Here is a 16,013-nt window from a genome sequence, read left to right as displayed (position 1 = left end):
ACAACTGAGCCGCTTATGAGATCGATAAAATTTCCAGCTTCCCAAGTGCTCCAAGGGCATGTCAATGGTTGCTGGGTTTGCATTTTTGCATTTCATAAGTATTCACCTCCTGATTTTGCATGCATTCCCTCTATTCTTTCAGTCTCCAAGTACCATTTTCAGTCTAATGAATTTAGTCTTATGTTGTCTCTCTTCTTATCATGTTTTTCACGGTATTGTTCTTTTGGTTGGGGGTTGTCATTATTTGTGTTTGTGTTTGTGTTTGAGATGTACTAATTGCAGTATTACCCGATTACGGATTTGTAACACATCATTAGAATGATTAGCTTGATGTTTAGGATTTGGTCGTCTACATTTTTTTGGATCTTTTACCCTTATGGATTTCATTCATTCCCCCAACAATTCCTGACTTAGCCACTGACTGAAGACAAACTTTTTGTTGGGGCTTCAAAACCATGCAAAAATAGGAGGGAGACAAGGAGGAAGAAGAAGGAGAAGAAGTTGGACCCTTGAATTGGGAAAAGGAACGAACTTCTAGAGGCGATTGAGCTAAGTGTCGAGAGAAGTGTTGAGTGGGACTGCAATAAAATCATTGGGATTGAATTGGGTTTGAAGATTTGAGGGTTTTTTGGCGTCTGTGGCTTCTGCTCTTAGTATTACAATAGATAATTTGATATGGCTGAGATGGATCTTCAATGGATAATTTGTAAAGGAGATGTTTGGGTTATAATTTAAACCTTGGGCTTATAAGGGAGTTGGCCCAAAAAGAAGAGAAAAGCCCGAAGCACAGCCCAAACCCAGAAGGCAGAAGAGGCCCTTTTCTGACTAGGTACAGGTCATTTGCACCACTTGCTCACCTACCCAAGGGCCAAGTGGTATAGACCCACCAGCTAATCAGCCCCTAAAGTACTTTATAGTGGCAGTACAAGTAAAAAACTGATGAGTCACTACCCTTCAAGCTGCATTCGGGCAAGGTTACTACTACAGGAAGACAAGCCGAGTTGTCTATAAAAGAAGCAGATGAAGAAGGATTAGATACACTCAAACAAACAAACAAATACAAGCACAAACTCTGCTCAAAGCCATATTTGCCTTCAAAACGAAGCTGTAGTCAGCAAGCCTTCATCCATTTCAGGATAAACCCTTTGTAATAGCTCTGTTACCCTGTTCAACTCTTGCTGTAGTATCGATCTCTTTCTGTAAACTCATCTCCCAACCCCGTTTCTAAGCTTCCAAACCCCTTGATAAACCACAAAGATAGGAAGTCGCAAGACGGTCAGCCTTGCCCGACCCCCCCTTTGTTTTTGTCTTTTCATTCACTAGCCTAGCAATATATTGTATACTACAAGTTGTATTCAAGTTATTTCTAGTAATATGGCTATTAAAAGACCCTCTCAGCGCTTGAATCCGACTTGAATATGTCTTCACAGTTCAAGACAGATCTAAGTTCTAAGCCCTCGGGCATATAAGATTTGATCACTCAAAAGTCCTTGGCCTCAAGGCATAAAAAAGAACCTTATGTGGACTTAACCCATCCACGACAACCCTTGATAAACAAGAAGTCAGAAGTTACTTGAGGCGCAAGTAATCGACCTGTCACTTAGTTTTATTTCTATTATATTATGATTACCATAGAACGTTGAGTACGGAATGAATTCTGATGGGAAGCCTCAAGGCCTATTTAAGGCCCTACAAAGGCACCTATTTGGATTCATCCTGTTCCTCGGGCTAGAACGTTGAGTATAGAAAGAGTTCTGATGGGAAGCCTCAAGGCCTATTTAAAGCCCTACAAAGGCACCTATTTGGATTCATTCTGTTCTTCGGGCTCAGGTAATCAGAAGTATAATGAGTATAAGACTCATATAGCCAAGAAAATGAACCATATATATATATATATATGAGTACTGAGTTAGTTATTAACGGGAAGCCTCAAGGCCTACACCTAAGGTCCCACAAAGGCACCTGTCATAACTAATATAGTCTCTCGGATATATATATATATACAAAACTCGACATCCGTTTTACATCTGCCATGTTGAAGATGGTAGTGGCACGCTTGAGCATTTAAAAGTTAATCTTGATTGTGAGCCTCAAGGCCTACACCTAAGGCCCTACAAAGGCACATTTCAAAGTTAACTCTGTCTTTCTCTTTCAGCCTTGCCCGATAAACCTTGCCCGACAAGGCTTTGCCCAACAAGCCCACCAGTAAAGCAGAAGCCCGACAGGAAGCATCAACCGGCGCCGACCTCTCGGGGAGCTGTGTGCTCGTCGGCCAGGAAACATCCCCGACGGAAATTCCTGCCACGAACAGGAGAGGCTTGTCTTCCATTTCTGTCCATTGCAGAGAGAGATTACGGGGTGGGTCTAGGGTTTGCAAAGAAGGCGGGTGGGCGATTCAAGTGAGGGCTAGGGCTAGAGGGTTGGGGGCTCCATCTCTATTCTTGCTTGCTGAAACTTTCCGCTCTTCAGGTAATCTCTCAGTTGAAAGCTTCTGGGTGTTTGATGAAATGTGTCTTAGAATCCATCAATGTGATATATTATTATTATTCTTACTCTCCTCTTCAGCTCCAACCGCAGGTGCGTGAAGGAGACGTGGTCCTGGTCAACGGTCTCTTCCTCCATAGTTCCGGACGACGGTTTGAAGCTCTGGCGATTCCGACCGAGAAAGAGGTCAATAACAACAAGGTAATGGAATTCAATGTTTTGTGTATTTAGACGTAGGCATTATACATTTTAATTGATGCACATACTTCTAGAGGCTATTCAGATAATGATGGAAATATCCTGGTAGTGGATTCAATTAGGAAGAAGCTAGACTTGGTAAATGCCTGTCATTTACAAAGTTCATTGCCACTTTGCCATCTCCGTGAATATTTTAAGACCTTCTGCGTTGTTTGCTACTGTTGACAAACATATTTTATTTGAGCTTTTGGGTTGAGTCTTTTGACAGTTGAAGAGGATGCTGATGATGCTGAACCTAAATTTAACCCTTTTACTGGATCTGGAAGACGCTTGGATGGGAAACCTTTGAAATATGAGCCAGCACCGGCTTCTTCCTCAGGATCAAATATTGACCAAGTAGTGCCCAATTTGGTAGAATTGTTACTTGATGAGAGTCATTTGAACGGCACTATTCCTCCCTCTATTTGTGACATGCATGAGTTGCAAATCCTGTCTCTAAGGAGCAATCAGTTTTCTGGAGAACTCCCTCATGCATGGAATATGGAGAGCGTTATGGTGTATTTAGATGTTGGTCAAAACAATCTTTCTGATAAGATTCCCATTTCATTGGGGGTACTAAGTTCCCTGGAAATATTAAAGCTCAACGACAACAATTTTGACGGTGAAATTCCTGATTCCTTGCAAAATTGTTCTCGTTTGAGGAGTACGGATCTTGGAGACAAGAAGTTTTATGGGAACATACCTCTATGGATAGGAGGATCAAATGTATCTATGTTGTTTATGCCACGATTACGGTCCAACTATTTTAATGGATGTATTTCCCAGCAACTGTTCAATATTCATGGCCTTGTCATCCTTGACCTTAGTCACAACAGCCTTTCAGGTACTATTCCCATGTGTTTGGATAACTTAACTTCGCTAGTCAATGATGTGGAAACTATGATGATGGGTTTGAGCAAGCCAGACTGACACTAAAAGGAGAAGAACTTGTGTACAACACGACTCTATATCTTGTAAAGAGCATTGATCTTTCATCAAATAATTTGCAAGGTGAAATCCCTGAAGAAATAAGCAGCCTCATTCAATTGGGCACCTTGAATTTGTCCATGAATCAATTGATTGGAAAGATCCCCTCTAAGGTCGGAAACTTGCATTGGCTCGAAACTCTTGATCTCTCACACAACCACCTTTCGGGACATATTCCTCAAAACTTGTCATCTTCAACCTCTTTGTCCCGCTTGGACTTGTCTTACAACAACTTGTTCAAAAGAATTCCTTCTAGAAACCAGCTTCAAACCCTCAATGTTTAGTCCATTTATATGGGCAATCCATCGTTGTGTGGCGTTCCTCTCTCAACTAAGTGCCCTGAAGATGACACTTTTTCTACTAAGAATGCAAAGGACAAGAATGAAGATGGAAATGATAAGTTGTGGCTCTATGTCAGTGTGGTACTTGGCTTTATCGTAGGCTTTTGGGGCGTTTACGGCCCATTGATCTTAAAGACATCGTGGAGGTATGCTTATTTTCAATTCTTCGATGGTTTGAAAGATAAGGTAGCACTAGTAATTGTATTGAAAGTAGCTCATTTCAAAATGCTTTTCTTCTGAAGTTTGATTGTACTAATATATAATGTGATGTTTTTCCTTTCTACTTTGTGTTTTGGTATTTGCAGCTCATGTATTAAATAAAAGAATTATATCTTTCAATAAAAATTCCCACAAACAATTATGTAACGGCTATCCATTTAATACAAGAATTCAATCTAGTTTGTGTACTTATCAATCACATAGTACAAACAATTATGTAACAGCTGTCTATTTATTGGAATTTAACAAAATAATGCTTTGTTAATAATAATGTTCTGAAAAACGGCCTAGGCGCTAGGTGGTGATGACCCGAGGCATTTTCTTGCAAATCGGTTGGAAAAATCTGATGAACTCTAGGCGGTGTCTAGGCGAGCTAGGCGATAGGCGGTGCTAGGTGGCTAGGCGGTTTTTTTTTTTTTTTTTATGAAATTAAAAAAAAATATATTCATATCTACATTACTATATTTCCTTATTTCCCTCCTATTTTGCATTTTATGTGGTTTTAAATTGTGAACTTATTATACATGTGTCATCCTACAATACTTCTCAATATGGTTATATGGCATATATGCTTAATGTGTTTTAAAATTTTGGACTTGTTGTATACTCTTTTTGCATTTTATCATTATTTTATTATCTTATCTATGGATTTCATACTAGTATAATTTTTTGTAAGTGTCAATATGCACTTATTTATAATATATAAAAGAAATTTACCTAAATCTGTCTAGACCGCCTAAACTCCTAGCGTCAAGCCACCGTCCAACTAGTGCCTAATGTTTTTTAGAACTTGGGTAATAAAGTAGATAAGCACACGTATAAATATTCTTCTCATTTACACTTGAATGTCGTCGAACTCGGCCAGTGGTAGTCCACCTCCGCCTTCTCGATGCTGCAAAACCATACAAAAATGGGAGGGAGACAAGGAGGAAGAAGAAGAAGGAAATAAGTTGGACCCTTGAATTGGGAAAAGGAACGAACTTCTGGGGGCGATAGTGCTAAGTGTCGAGAGAAATGTTGATTGAATTGGGTTTGAAGATTTGAGGGTTTTTTAGTGTGTCGCTCAGGGAGTCGGGACTTCCAACAATGGATAATTTGTAAAGGAGAGGCTTGTCTTCCATTTCTGTCTAGGGTTTGCACAGAGGGTGGGTGGGCGATTCAAGTGAGGGGGCTAGGGCTAGAGGGTTGGGGGCTTCATTTCTATTCTCGCTTGCTGAAACTTTCCGCTCTTCAGGTAATCTTCTCTCAGTTGAATGCTTCTAATTAATTTTTTTCATTTGGGTGATTTTTTATTTTATTTTATGGATTTATGTATTTTTCTTTCCCAGTGAATTCGAAATGAAATCAGAAAAAACAGATTCAATTTTTCTTATTTTCTTTGCTATTTTTGGCAAGGGCTTTTAGAGAATAAGGTAGCTTGCTGCTACCCTTGATTTTCCAGTGACATTTGTGCAGCCTGCATTTAATCATATTATGATTTATATAAGCTTTTTCATTGCGCTCTTGTTGCTTCTTCTCTGTTAAATTACTCATCAGGAAGTTAATTTTGTTCAAAAACTAGTATTGTTCTTCAATTAATCTTACAAGAAAGCATATGAGAACGTGGCACACTAGTGTTCGATGAAATGTGTCTGAGAATCCGTCAATATGATATATTATAATTCTAACTCTCCTCTTCAGCTCCGGCCGCAGGTGCGTGAAGGCGTGGTCGACGGTCTCTTCCTCCACAGTTCCGGATGATGGTTCGGAAGTCTGGCGATTCCGACTGAGAAAGAGGTCAATAACAAGAAGGTAATGGAATTCAATGTTTTGTGTTTGTTATAGAGGCATATTTGCAACAGTATATCAGAGAATATTTCTAGATAGTCTGTCCAGATAGCTTAGAATGTGTTTCATGATGCATATGGCTGAAGCGGTTTTGGCTACTTTTTGGATTGCTCATTAATTTTTTTGCTGGCCTTGGCTGGTACAAATATATATAAGAAGTACTATCCTTTTATCAACCGTCTAACTTAAATCTGTGCCAAGAGAACCCAACTAAAGTGGTTCGCTACTCCATGTATGAAGTATTAGTGAATTATTTGTAATTTACGAAACAAAATTTTTTGCATTGTACGCATACATGTTGAAGCGTACAATGGGGGTAAGGCTAGCTGACATTCACCTCTCCCAGACCCTGCGTAAAGTGGGAGCCTTGTGCACTGGGTACGACGACGCATACATGTTGAAATTTATGTTACAATTTTTTTTTTTATAAGAAACAGATGTAAATTAGAATCATACTAATATAGGTATGCTATATACATTAATTTGATAGTACCATAAATTCAGAATTAATCTTTAGTGTCATTAAAAAATATACATAAATTTGATAGCACCATAAATTTGGGGTTACTGTTATATTTAGTACAGCCAAGGTGCTGTTCAGGTGTTTTTGACTAATCTCTGCAGTTTTTCAATTCATCTGGGGTACTTGTGATTTTGAACGACACTAGAAAAATTTATGGGTTATAGGAACCACGAGGTTAAGAAAATGGATCCAAAATTAGAGCTGCATTCTTCTTCCCTCAAAATAAGAAGAAAACGTTTCCTCAACTCCATATTTTGGCACCTCAGGTATATTTGTGTTCTAAAGCCCTTTACTTCTTCCGATTTCTTTAGAGCTATTATTTTACCCATATGTGATTTGTAAAGTGGAAGATTGGATATCATATGTCTGAGTATTTAGGGTTTTGTACCATGCAAACTTGAGCTTATTGATTCGAATGGCTAGAACAGTGTACTCAACCAATTTCATATCCTCTTGGGCTAAGGAGAGTATATTACTTGCCAATGAGAAACATACTTCATATAATAGCAATGTGATGATGTGTGGCATGCTTTAATTAGGGATATTTTTGTGTAGTAAGAAAGCCATAGAGAGAGAGTCACATTTTTTTATTTTTTTTATTTTTGGGATTTGGTTACTTTAGTGATTACGCAATGAAGGCCAAAGGACAAACAAATGACACATGTAGTTGGGAATTTGTGAGTTACATGCAAAGCTCATGGAAAGTAAGCTTTTGTAATGTGTCTATTGGCATAGTCAAAAGAGTTGTCCACCTAATGTCTACTCTACAACGATCGTAGAGTAGATCTGTTTGTGTTGAGCAAAACAATGATCAATTTACATGAAATGAAGATAAATTGGTTTTTTTTTTTCAACTTTTTTTTTTTTTTTTTTTTGAATTTTTGGTTTATGTATTTTACAAAGGCCATGAACTCTGATGGAAGTAATTCCCTGTTTTTTAACTAATTTCCAGAATTTTTGTAAATCTGGGGTTTTGTACACAACAAAATATGGAATTTCAACAACAAAGTTTGAACTTTTTGATATGGCCAAAAATAGATTCTTCTCTGCGAGAATTTGCGAGGTAAGATAAATGCTTCTCTGTTGAGCTTGAAACATTTAAATTACCTGGACGTGAGCGGGAATTATTTTCTTAGCAATCAAATTCCTAAGTTCATTGGGGAGCTTAAAAGTTTGCAATATCTCAATCTCTCCTCTGTGTCATTTGGAGGAGAGATTCCCTCTTCTCTTGGTAACCTGTCAAGCCTAAATTTTCTTGATCTTGGGTGGAATTATGACTTATCTTTTAAAAATTTGAATTGGCTTCCTCACCTCTATTCCCTGAAATACATTAATTTCAATGACGTTGATCTTAGCAGCACAGGAGTCAGTTGGGCATATGATACTATCATGCTCCCTTCATTGTTAGAGTTATATTTATCTTCGTGTCAAATTGAAAGCATTCCACTCTCACTACAGAGGATTAACTTTCTTCCACTCTCATTGCAGAGGATTAACTTGACATCACTTTTGGTCCTTGATATGTCGGTTAATGGCATTAAAAGTTCTTCATTTCCCAGTTGGTTTCTTAATCTTACCAACCTCATAACACTTGATCTATCCGGGAATTATTTCAGGGATAATTTTCCAGGTGAATTTTCAAACTTCAAATCTCTGGAAAACCTTGATTTATCTGAAACAGGCTTCAAATCTCTGGATATTATCATGCTATTACTTGTTCTTATGTTTTCTTCTTTTGCTCAAGGACAAGCAAAATGTAAGTTTGGGGGTATTTGATGATCGCATATTTTACTATTTATTTACTTCAAAAGTTACATTTTCTTGTGATAAGTTGGACAAAAATGAAAGGAATTTCAGAGATTTGTGCCTTTATGACTAGATTAATAATAAGGCAACCTTCCTAAGATTTTTGTTTAATTTCTAGTCAAAGTGGACGTTGTTGGAGCTTCTGCTCTTTTGGATTCATGTGTAGGCATTATCTAAATTCATCTTATTCTCATAATTTTTATGTAGGGTCTACATGGTAAAAGCTGGCAATATTTCTATCATTTGGATACAAAGATGAACCATTTTGTTTTGCTTCCACATGGCCACTTCAATACCTAAAGGGCATCAAACTTCAATTTGATCTGTCTTAAAAGATGATTGAAAGGCTTGTGACTATTACCATTTTCCAGGGGGAACTCACTATCTCAAAGAAAAGTGGGGAATTGACTGCTACAAAATCAGAAAAATGGGAGATCGCATCAAAGAGGCAGCGATTAAGTTGGTGAAATTGCAGTTGCACAGTTGGGGGAGAACGGAAAAGGAACGCAGAGGAATGTTATTCCCATATTTTCTTGCTCCTAATTTGTTTGATTTTCTTGTGGTATGTGTTCTCTTTTATTATGGGTTTTGGAGAAGGCATCAAAGAGAGAGACTTGGCTGTTGTATAAATGGATTTATTGATGGCAATGAAAGAGTTATTGAACCTAGGGGAAGCAGCAGCAAGGAGATCAAGGGCACGAGCTTAATGTTAATAGATGTTCATTTGGGTGCCTTAAGGGTGCGTTTGGTACGTGGGACGGGACGGGACGGAACGGAACGAGGCGTTCCGTCCCGCGTTTGGTGCGCTAAAAATAGGTGGAACGGGTTGTTCCACGGGACAGATTTTGGGTGTTTTTGCGTTCCACCTCTCCCCCCTGGAACGGGTTTGTTCCACGTCTGTGGAACACAATGTTTTACCATTTTAAGACAAATATACCCCATGTCTTTTTCAAAAATTACACCTTCGTTCCGTCCCGTCCCGTCCCGTTCCGTCCCGTCCCGTCCCGTTCCGTCCCGTCCCGTCCCGTTCCGTTCCGTCCCGTCCCGTCCCGTCCCGTTCCGTTCCGTCCCGTCCGCGTACCAAACGCACCCTAATGTACCAAAGAGTGGCCAGCACATAATTGAAGACTTCTACCGTTTCCTCTCTTTTACCGTCAGCAATTAATTGGGGTTAATCTTTCGTCGGTTACGGAAACGTAAAAGGTGAAAAGAAGGAAAAGAACTGATCAATTTTTTCTGGAAGGAGAAAAAAGAGAAGAAGGCAGCAGCAGAGCACGGGGATTTCAAGCTTTTTTAAAATTAGTTTTTCTTTTAATTTTTTTTATATGAATTCAATCATATTTCCAGTTATGTTTCGAAACTAATTTTCCTTAGCTAAGGCTACGGTGTAGCCTTGACTATGAATGATTAAATTCTGAATTTAATAATTTTCGCGTTTTCAATTTCATTGAGTATCGTTTGCTGTGCTTATATGCTTGGTTTTAGTCTTGGTGATTAGCTACCATCTTGATTTTTACTTGGTAAATTTGATACAAGTTGTGTAGGTGCCATGTTTTCAACTTGAGTGATAGCTTCTTGCACATAGATACCATGAATTACCTAGTAGTAGATGTCATAATCTAGGATTTGTGTAATCTTTATATAAATTTCCACTGATCGTAATGAGTTTTATTATGTTAAACTATTCCAGATGCCATGGATTGCATATTGGGATATACGTAATAGTCTAGATGCCATAGATATTACATTTGTTAGGGAGATTTGACTATCAATGAGGTTGAGTACTTGTTAATAATTCATTGAAGAAAATAAGTTGGATTGGTTATGGTAAGTCGGATGCTCTAGCGTTTTACTCGACTGAATTACAATTTGTGTTCTTGGCTACCACTTTTTGCATTGTGATCAAACTTTCTTGTTTTCATTTGTTTTTACTATTAGTTTCAATTCTCAAATCCATCTTTCATCAATCTTTGCTAATTTTACTTCGTTGCAATTGGACTTAAGTTAGTTGATAAGCATTAAATCATTTTCTGAGGTATGATATTAAGTGCTTGCTTTATATACTATCAACCGATTTGTACGCTTCCGAGCATAAAATTTGGAACTAAGTTGGACTAATTTCGGTTAGTTTAAATTTCGCAACACTTGTGTCACAACCAATTTCATGGAAACGTTCCATCCCATTTGAAATTTCCAAATTTAGATTATGTTGACTTGAGTCATAATCAATTGGAGGGCCAACTCCCACTTTGGTGGTCGACTCATGCTTTATACCTTTATCTTGAAAGCAATTTATTTTCAGGGTCAATCACCTCAAATATTGACCAAATGATGCCCAATTTGCAAGAATTGTTACTTCATGAGAATCATTTGAATGGCACTATTCCTCCCTCTATTTGCAACATGTAGCACTTAAGAATCCTATCTCTGAGGAGCAATCAATTTTCTAGAGAACTCCCAAATGCATGGAGTGTGGAGAGCAACATGGTGTTTCTAGATGTTGATCAAAACAACATCTTTGGTAAGATTCCCACTTCAATGGGGGTACCAAGTTCCCTTGAAATATTAAAGCTCAACAACAACAATTTTGGAGGTGAAATTCCTGATTCTTTGTAAAATTGTTCTAGTTTGATGAGTATTGATCTTGGTAACAACAAGTTATCTGGGAACATACCTCTATGGATAGGAGGATCAAATGTATCCATATTGTCTATGCTACGATTACGGTCCAATTATTTTACTGGACGCATTTCCCAGCAACTATGCAATCTTCATGGCCTTCACATCCTCGACCTTAGTCACAACAACCTTTCAAATACTATTCCAATGTGTTTGGGTAATTTAACTTCCATGGTCGATGATAATTCTTATGGATACTCTTCTCCGGTCAATGATAATTCCTATGAACACTATCTTGATGAGCTTGAGCAAGCCACACTGACACTAAAAGGAAAATAACTTGTGTACAACTCGACTCTATATCTTGTAAAGCGCATTGATCTTTCATCAAATAATTCACAAGATGAAATCCCTGAAGAAATAAGCAGCCTCATTAAGTTGGACATCTTGAATTTGTCTATGAATCAATTGACTGAAAAGATCCCCTTCAAGGTCGGAAACTTGTGTTGGCTTGAAACTCTTGATCTCTCACACAATCACCCTTCAAGACAGATTCCTCAAAGCTTGTCATCTTTAACCTCTTTGTCTCACTTGGACTAGTCTTACAACAACTTGTTCGGAAGAATTCATTCTGAAAACCAGCTTCAAACGCTCAATGTTTCGTCCATTTATATGGGTAATCCATGGCTATGTGGCTTTCATCTCTCAACTAAGTGCCCTGAAGATGACACTTTTACTGCCAAGGATGCAATGGAAAAGAATGAAGATGGAAATGATAAGTTGTTGTTCTATGTCAGTGTGGTACTTGGCTTTATCGCAAGCTTTTGAGGCGTCTATGACACATTAATCTTAAAGACCTCATGGAGGTGTGCCTATTTTCAATTCTTTGATGACATCAAAGATAAGGTAACACTAGCAATTGTATTGAAAACGGCTTGTTTCAAAAGCTTTTATTGTGAAGTTTGATTGTACTAATATATAATGTGATGTTTTTTCCTTTCTACTTTGTCTTTGGATACTTGCAACATGAGTATTAAATAAAAGAATTATATCTTTCAATAAATGTTCCCATAAACAATTATGTAACGGCTATCCATTTAGTACAAGAATTCTGTCTAGTTTGTACTTATCAATCACATAATACAAAATATATATGTAACGGCTATCTATTTAATGTTGTAATTTAACAAAATAACACTGTTCATAAAGCAGATAAACAAATGTATATATTCTTCCCATAAACCTCCACCGCCTTCTCGATGCTGCAAAACCATACAAAATGGGAGGGTTGGACCCTTGAATTGGGAAAAGGAATGAACTTCTGGAGGCGATTGAGCCAAGTGTCGAGAGAAATGTTGAGTGGGACTGCAATAGAATCATTGGGATTGAATTGGGTTTGAAGATTTGAAGGTTTGTTTTTTGGCGTCTGTGGCATCTGCTCTTAGTATCTTTGCGACGGGAGAGATCTTAGAAAATAAGAAAAATTAATGAAAATGATTTGAAAATTTTGAGTTTTAACAATAAAAATAAAATAAAAAATAAAATAAATAGTACCATAATTGATATTTTAATATAAAAATGTAATTTTTCGTTAAAATGAATAATACCGAAAAAGTTTCGTTAAAATCTCTTAAAAAATATGGAAAAATGGCTGTGATGGATCTACAGTTGATAATTTGACATGGCGTGTCGTTCGGGGAGTCGGGAGTTGCAACAATGTCGGTTTTTTTGGCTTATACCTTTTTTTTTTCTTTTTTTTTTAAACTTTTACCCCTTTTTTTTTTTTTTTGGTTATTCGCTCCTTCTGGAATTTGGATGCCGGACGGTTCCAATTTGCGAATTTTATTATTAACTTGGGTACCATAGTTCTTTTCTATATTCTAAATTTCCACCCGCTCTTCTCCTCGTTGTGCCACGTTGTGTAGTTGCTTTGGCTTCGGAGGTCCTTTGAGACATTCTGTCACATGTATATTGCTTCTAAGTTTCAAGACAGCCTCTTTAAGACCAACTCTAATTGTGGGTTAAAAGCTAAATTACTCCTCAAAAATTTTCTCCAAACTCACTCTAACCCAAGGGGAAAATTTAGACTAAATGCTAAACCAAGGCCAGATCTCCCGAAATTTAGCCCAGAAATTGAAATTTAAACTTTTCAATATTTATCGGAATTTAAATTTTTTTTAGATTAAAATGTTCATAAAATTAATTTACGATAGTCTACATATTTATTTATTTTTTTAAATTTAATTTAACAAAAATACTAGCCTAAGTTCATTCTTTAATAATCCCGGGCTAAAATTCTAGGCTAGAACGGTTGGAGCAAAAAAGTTGTTTCTGGGCTAAAAGCTAAATTTTTCAGGCTAAAATATTTGGCTTTTAGCCCAACCATTGGAGATGGTCTAAGGAGAATGTCAAAGAAAACATTAGGTAGATTCCTGTTTATCATAAATAGAGAATGATTAAATTAGATCATTGAATTCACTAATCCTGTTATGAATTCATTGTAATACTAAAATTGAACGTTTGATAGGCCAAATAACCGGACATTTAGAATTCAAACATTTACGAAAACAAAACATTTTACCTAATATGTAGTTATCTATGAATTTATCGTTTCAGTAATAGATCTTACTAGAAAAAATGCCGACGCGGTGCCGACCTGTTAGCAATATATAACATTTCAATATTCGAAAGCCGATCTGTTAGCAACATCAGAATCTCATAGCACCACCATTCAAGGCAGCCAGGCAGGTAGTAAGGCACCATGGTCCACAAAGCTTAAGCAGCCTTTTTCTATCAATGCCAACATTATAGACAGATTCAAAAACAAAAATTGAAGCCATGAAAAAAACTTGAAAACCCACAAAAAACTAAAATCTTATAGGAGCTTCCTTATACTAACCACACAACGAAAATTACAAACAACAAAACATGAAAAAACTGAAAATGATATGACAATGGATTCATACTTTGTCGAGCACTTGCTTTGCACTTAGGTATAACTAAAATCATACTTACAATCAATTCATCCAAAACGCATTAACAATTCGTAATTAAAAAGCAGCTTCAGTCAATTCGTCAAAAACCCGTTAACCAATCATTCATTACTAAGTGTTTAACCATCTTAAAGCATATCAAAACAGTGCTATAGTAGTAATTAAAACGAAAGCAATTGTGAGAAATTTGCCTAGATAAACATCAGCAACGGAGGCACTAACGATCGGTAATAAACAATAGGAACATATCCAAATGTTAATTGGGATGGAAGTAGTAACCTGCTCCATGCGATTAAAGGGGGCAAAAGAGTCATTTTGACTCTCTCTCCATCCAACCCAGCCGAACAGGCCTGTTATTTGGGCCCAGCCCGTATTTGTTGGGTGATAAACGGCCCACACAAAGAGACCAAATGTAGCATTGTAATCAAATCAAAATTGACACCCCATTCCATAAGCAAGATGGATACTTCAATTTGAACCTCTACTTTAGACTATGGTTATAATGAAGAAAACTCTAAAGTTTTCATCAACTAGTTACTTGTCTAGTGATATTATTTTCCTCAATGTCGAAAGAGTTCCAATTTCAAAACCTTTACCCTATTAATTTCAAGACTTGAAATTTTGGATTGGAAAAAATAATATTCTTCAAAAACTTAGCTCATGGGTAAGTTGAAAATGGCTATAAAAATTCAGGGGACAAACTAGCAAAGCAACCTATATGAATAAAGGGCTTTAGGGCAAACTTAAGTGAATTTTAGGATTTTAATCAATGCGGGGCGGGAGAGGGGGGTGCGGCTTTTAGGTCCAGGTCCAAAAACATAGGCAATTTTTTTGGAGTGCTACTATGGCTACCTCAATGACTTATTCTCCCAACCACTTTTTAATGAAAGTTTTAACAAAAAGTTTACCCTATTGCAAAATTACATAGAAGGTCATAAGCAAAGTATAAAGAAAGTGTTCGTAGGCAGCCTCACCTCTTTCTGTCTTTTTTCGGTGCACCACCGTTCCACACAACCCAACTCAAAACCAAACGAAAGACCCAAGATTTAAGTTGATGCCTCCTTCGATTGAGCAAAGATACTATACAATTCTTTGAATTTAAGAAACAATTTCCTGGTATAGACGCAAATAGTGGGAAAAGTTGAACAAATTAAAACTTTGGGTTTGTCGGCAGTAAGAGGAATATCAGTTTAGGTACAAAAACCTATTTTTCCCCTTCTATTTCCCCCTCCCCCAATCCAATCCAACCCAAGTTCTAATTTGGACCTAAAACCTAAACAAAACTCAAATTCCTCCTAAGATTTAGCCCAAAATTAGTGGTAGAGTCCACATGTGAGAGTGGAAAACAGAAAGTGACGCCCAAATGCCCAGCTCTCACCCGCCTAAACCCTTGCACGCGCCAAGGAAGCAGCAATCAAACCCCACCCATGTGGGCTTGTCCCCTGGATTCTGCTGGCAATCTTGAGCCTAACGACTCTTTTTCTGATCATGCGGCCACGTTTAAATAGATCGTCAGTAACTAATCTAACATCTAATTAATAATGATATCGCTCAACTCCCAAAAAAAAAAAAAAATCCAAACATACCTTCTCCAAAAAAAGAAAAAAAACATACCTACTCATAGAGTGGGGACAAATTGTCTCTTCAAATTCTAAAAAATCAAGGGGCCTTGTTCTTTTCGGCTAAGTAATGGGCCTCATTGAATCGAATAATAGAAAAGGCAACACCAATCCCCTATCTAGGGTTTAGCTTTTTTGGAAAAAATTGAAAAAAATCCAAGGGTTTGACTTGTGGTTCGTATATATAGAGTAAGAGGAATGCCAAAGAAATCTTTTTAAAAGTGAGATTTCTTCATTATTTTTTGTCACTTCACAGTTTAACGTCAATTCTTCTGTTAATATTATAAAATATTGTATAGAAAACATGAAGTGGCAAAGAGTATATGAAGAGTCATACTTTAAAGAACGTCTCATTTGC

At 37.2% G+C, this 16,013-nt stretch overlaps 2 long non-coding RNA genes and 1 pseudogene across 4 annotated transcripts in view; 2 read left to right on the top strand and 1 right to left on the bottom strand.

The window, feature by feature from the left end:
- The window catches only part of LOC126593532 (uncharacterized), a 48,179-nt gene extending 47,940 nt beyond the window's left edge, over positions 1–239 (bottom strand). The window contains exon 1 of the long non-coding RNA XR_007612989.1: positions 107–239. This is a non-coding gene — a long non-coding RNA (uncharacterized LOC126593532). The remainder of the gene's footprint in view (positions 1–106) is intronic.
- Positions 240–2,032: 1,793 nt separating this feature from the next.
- On the top strand, positions 2,033–12,046 carry LOC126593593 (receptor-like protein EIX2; annotated as a pseudogene).
- On the top strand, positions 5,436–7,122 carry LOC126593529 (uncharacterized). 3 transcript variants are annotated; one of them, XR_007612985.1, is made up of 3 exons: positions 5,436–5,502; positions 5,961–6,059; positions 6,720–7,122. It is a non-coding gene; the product is annotated as an uncharacterized LOC126593529 (long non-coding RNA). The 3 variants fall into 3 exon arrangements; XR_007612984.1 differs by having other exon boundaries at positions 5,949–6,059; XR_007612986.1 differs by lacking the exon at positions 6,720–7,122 and having other exon boundaries at positions 5,961–6,271.
- Positions 12,047–16,013: the final 3,967 nt, after the last annotated feature.

The sequence above is a fragment of the Malus sylvestris genome, chromosome 12 (genome assembly GCF_916048215.2).
Source record: "Malus sylvestris chromosome 12, drMalSylv7.2, whole genome shotgun sequence".
Classification (NCBI taxonomy): Eukaryota; Viridiplantae; Streptophyta; class Magnoliopsida; order Rosales; family Rosaceae; genus Malus; species Malus sylvestris.
Note: the sequence above shows the minus strand (reverse complement) of the source record. Positions and strands in the feature narration are given on the sequence as shown.